Genomic DNA, 5,199 nt, shown 5'->3' with positions numbered 1-5,199 from the left:
TCTTGTTCGTTTTCAACACCGATACTCATCGTGTCATCGGTCAGCTTCTTTAGAGTGTTGCCCTGGAACCTTCTAAAAATCAGTTTGTTCTCTTCAAAAAGATTCTTATAACTCACTTTATCAGGAAATAGATCTCCTACAAAAAAGAAAATAATTTATTACTTGAAATGCACCCAAATATCACTCATATGCACCCAAATATCACTCATATGCACCTAACTTTATTACTTGATTACATGAGATCAGAATAAGATATTACGAAGAATATATTACAAAGAATGGAACTATAGAGGTTTTCTTTAATCAGTTACTTGATGCATTGAGGCCAAGGGCAGCCCCTATTATTTTGGGTTTAACTTTAAAGGAACCATAGCTTGTTTCCAATGTATTTTTGCCCAATTTAAAGGAGTTAGCCAACTCCTTTAATAGTTTGTGAGGCACATTCATTGGCAGGATGTGCATGAGTCCACCAAAACCTAATTCACGAACGATCTCTTTCTTTGGCTTGCTCATCTTTTCAAATTTTTCACTCAATAGTCTGGTGGCACACTTCAAGTCTTTGGTTTGCTGTAAACAAAGTAAAATTAGAGTCATTTAAATAACCTATATTTGTATTAGGAAAAATTGACTTGTTCTAAGATATATATATATATATATATATATATATATATATATATATATATATATGCGCTTATGTTGTATTTTTTTCACCTTGGTTTTTGGTTGTCATTTTTACTGCAAGGAAAAAGAAATATTGTCAATAGATAAAAAATGCACCCAAATACCAAAGACATACACCTAAAAATCAGTCACGTACACCCAAATACCAGCCACATACACCCATTTTCTTTTTTGAATTAAACGAAATTAAATGAGTTCAAAATCATATTCAACTCAACCAAACATGCATAAAATGACATTATATGAGTTCAGAATGATATTTAAGTTCAAAATGCTACTAGAAGCACCAGTCACATTCAAAGTCCGACATATACACCCAGAAATGCACCATATAGAATTTATATGTATACAAACATACTTAAAAAACATCCAAACATGCACAAACCAGAGTTTATATGTATACACCTAAAAATTATTTCACTAGAAGTACGTAAAATAGCGTAAACGACTTGAAGAGTTTCATCAGAAGAGTAATATGAGATCTAAACCAAGAACAGTGAAACAGAGAGAGAAATACGACGATATAGTGCTTCGATTTCGAAATCAGAAACAGAAATGTGAAAAACCTAGAAGAAAAATGAAACAGTACCTTAAATAATGTTTGTTCGTTCTTTTTGGTGTTTTTTGATGGAGATTTGTATGTTTTCTTCTCGATTTCTTCTACTTTTCGCGAGGAGTTGGACAGTTTCTTCAGATCTTTGTTTGGTTTCGAACATGGCTTGAATCTCCAGGGTTTGGGTATTGATTGAGGAAGAAGAGGAAGAGTCTTTCATAATGAGCGTGCTTTGGAAAAACGAAACAGTTGAGTAAGGCGCGTGGTTTTTACGTTCGAGTGTAGGGAGTGTGGTGCGCATCGTTTTTGTTGGATTTTGGCTAACTTGTAGAATTTATAACTCAAAAGGAAAAGTATATGGTACCAACATATTATCTGCCAACTTCTGCCCAACTCTTATTTATAATTGTGTTTTATAGAAGTGTGTTTGTAGATGTGTCTAATAATTAATATATTTTAAATATATATATAAAAAGACACATCCAGAAAATATATCTATAAAGACACTTCTATTAAACACAGCTATAAAAAAGACATTTTTATTAGACACATTCACGAACACACTTTCATAAAACACAATTATAAATAAGAGTTGGCAGAAGTTGGCAGATATGCTGTTGGTAACATAACGGAACCGAACTCAAAAAAATTTGTATGTATAGTAGGCCTGATAGTGATTTGAAATTGATTTTCTTCAATTTATTTCGTGCATTACTTAGTTTGATTTTAAAATCTTTTCTAATTTTTTTTTAAATTATTTCAAAAATATTTTCATATTCTCAAGGTTTTCAATTTATTGCATACGTTATAAAAAACTCTTTTATCTCCTTTAAATCTTTTCATAACTGCTCTTTTCAGCATTAAAATGCTTTTTCTCTCACACATATTACTATGTCTTGTGCTGAGTCACAATGCCAATAAGAAAGATCGTCATTAGAAAAGGAGGTTATCACTCTCATCTAAACCCTCAAACATCTCGAGCTCCACTCTCTCCCATTGCTGTTGACAATACACCCCTTCCTATTCTCAACCCGTTTCTCAACCTCTTGCAGCATCCATGGCACGCACCAAATCTTCCACTCGCCATTCTGCTGCTGCCACACCTGAACTGAGTGCATCGCGCCCTAGTTCTTTACATGGAAAGTGACCACTTGTTGAGTAAAAGGAAACCCATGAAGGCACTCCACCTCCTCCACCCAAATCTCGTGGTATGGACTCTGGCTTCTCTCTTCATCCCATCTCTGAACCCAAGTTGCATGACCCAAATTCTTTCAAATCTAAGTTTATCAAGCTTTCAAAAGTAAACTTTGATTCCAAAAAGTTTTTAAATATGACAAATTGGTTTTTTTTTTTTTTTTCACAAAAACATTGTTGCTCGAACCATGGTTTCCCCCAAACTAATTTCTCTTGAATCTTCGACTGAAAAGGGCCTGGATTTCGTTCATATTTTTGAACGCCAAGGATGGGTACCTCCAGGCTCCATTTGAAATTTGTGACAAGGTATACCCTGACTTGGTAAGGCAATTTTATGCCAATATGACTTATCAAGATGCTCGAATTATTTCATATATCAAAGGTCAAGTAATTATTTTAGATAAACATTGCATTGGGAAGCTCTGGGTTCTTGAGACTCTGGAATCAACGTTTTTACTTTTGAAAAATGGGTTTCTGATTTGAACATTAGCCTCAGCACTACCGTCCGCATTATATGTAACCAGGTTTCTCTTTTCTTTGGCCTCACTCCTACACACCAAGCCCTTGGCCCCATTAATGCACAACTCCATCGCATTGCCACACATTTCATACTTTCTCAAAGTGAATTTTTACATCGGATAACCTTGTGTGACACTCTGGTCACGTATGCACTCATCAAGGGATTCTAATCTCCTTAGCATATCTCATGATGAGACATATGTATGAGTGTGTGAAGAGTGAGAAAAATGCTGGCTTACCTTATGGTCTATTTCTTTCAAAAATATTTGCATTTCATAATGTTGATTTATTAGCTGAAAATATCAAAATCCATAATTCATTCTTGAAAGGAGGTCGTGGCGTAAAAAGAAACATAAGAGGTCAACCCACTGAACTTCCGAAAGACTTCTAGGTACCAGACTCACCCACAGATCGAAAAAAGAGGACCCCGGGAAACAAGATTAAAATTCTCTCTAGCATTGTAAAGGATGTGCTCCATGAGGTGTCTATCCTCACAGACTTGATGCTTACACGCACTAAGATGCAACGCCGAGTTGAAGCTGATCTAGAGTTGAAGATTCGAATGTCAAAGCAACGTATCGGCGTCGTGGAGTAGTATTTTAAGGAGCTCAACGACTTTTCTTACTTCTCGGAGGTCGAAGAAGAGGAAGAAGGAGGTTCAGATGGGGGATCTGAGTCTGATGCCTAGTGGATATTTCACTGTTGCTGCTACTGTTTACCTTTTATGAGATTTGTTTCTTTATATCTCATTTTCTGTTCTTTTGGATAACTAAAATGACTTACGACCACTTTTTTTATTTTTTTCTTAGACTTCTTCCTGCTGCAGGTTCTTTTTAGTCTCCTCCCTTGATGACAAAGGGGGAGAAAGTAAAGTGTATAGGTTAAACTGTTGGTTGTTTTTTGCTGGTTCTTTGGTTATGTTATTGTTAATTCTAGCTTGTTATGTTCTTTGGCTAATACTGTTGCCTATGTTCTCTATCTTCTTCTTGACATTTTTTTTTTGGTAATTATCTCCGAATGCTGTATTAGATTACTTTATTTAGCATTAGCTCTATGCTTGCTGTTTAGTATGATGTTCATGTTCCTTGGACTATTACTCTTGATTGATAAGTGCTCATAAACAGGGGGAGCACAATGAATTTCAAGGAAGTCTCGCTATATTCTTTTAAGTTTAATTATGTTTGTCATCAAGGGAGAGATTGTTGATTCAAGATTTAAGTTGTACCTTTTGATGACAAACATACTTAATTATTTCCTATTATAAATAACTTTATGATTAAATATTGTAGGAATCAATCAAGGAGATTCATATCAAGATAGGAAAGACATTGCAAATCAAAGGAGCTATAAATGCTTTTTAAAGAAAAAAACTAGGACAGCTGCTGCACATTTCAATTCAATGAAGAAAATATCCTTTCCCTTCTTATTAACGTACTGCACATCTGATTTATTGCCATAAGTTTAGAGAACACAAAAAGGAAGGCTTCCTCACTGATTGTCCTCGGTTGGGTGCCCTGAGGTGTGCAACGGCTAGTCAAAGCAAAAAAAAAATTTCTCCTACATGAAGGAAGCTCAGGTGATTGGATGTAAAGAACAGACGGGCTTGAGAATTACATCTGATTTGAAACACACAATCATCATTCCTTTTTTACATGTGTTCTTGTTTTATCTTTGTCTAGAGTTACGCCTTTCATTGAAGTGATACAAAAGGCAAAGAAAAGTGTGAATACAAAAGCCAATTAAATTTTGTTTGAAGGTCTGATTTCGAGATAAGTGTACTAGGATTGATTGCACTTGATTCTCCTTAAATGGGTTGGGTTAGCATCTAGGTGAGTGACTAAGTTTGAGATTGCCTAGGAATTTTTACAAAAGTGACTCTCTTAGTATTAGCGGTTGTAGTTCAATCTGATCATAGTGAAATTTTATCATAGTTGTGGTAAAGACTGAACATAGGTCACATTGCACTTTGTGACCGAACTAGGATATATCGTGGTCTTATTCTTGTTTCCTTCTACTCTCTTCATATTATGTTCTACTAAGCACGAGACAAAAACATATTTTATCTCATGAAATCAGATTTTTGCGCAATTGATTTTTAGCATTAAAAGTGATTCCTTGATTCTACCCCTTTTCTATATTCACTTGCGAATTTTCAGTGGCCAACTAATCCTTATTGGCAGAATGTGGGTAGATTTGGTTAACCTGTCGACTATTATTCGCACAGCATCGTAGCCAAAAGATGTCTTAGGTAA

General features: G+C 35.0%; 1 long non-coding RNA gene across 1 annotated transcript; it reads left to right on the top strand.

Moving 5' to 3' along the window:
* Positions 1 to 2,093: 2,093 nt before the first annotated feature.
* LOC112765689 (uncharacterized) lies at positions 2,094 to 4,888 on the top strand. The gene is made up of 2 exons (XR_003183873.3): positions 2,094 to 2,442; positions 3,277 to 4,888. It is a non-coding gene; the product is annotated as an uncharacterized lncRNA (long non-coding RNA).
* The last annotated feature ends 311 nt before the right edge of the window (positions 4,889 to 5,199 follow it).

This window comes from Arachis hypogaea, chromosome 17 (genome assembly GCF_003086295.3).
Source record: "Arachis hypogaea cultivar Tifrunner chromosome 17, arahy.Tifrunner.gnm2.J5K5, whole genome shotgun sequence".
Classification (NCBI taxonomy): Eukaryota; Viridiplantae; Streptophyta; class Magnoliopsida; order Fabales; family Fabaceae; genus Arachis; species Arachis hypogaea.
The sequence above is the reverse complement of the archived record's forward strand: the minus strand, read 5'-3'. Positions and strand labels throughout refer to the sequence as shown.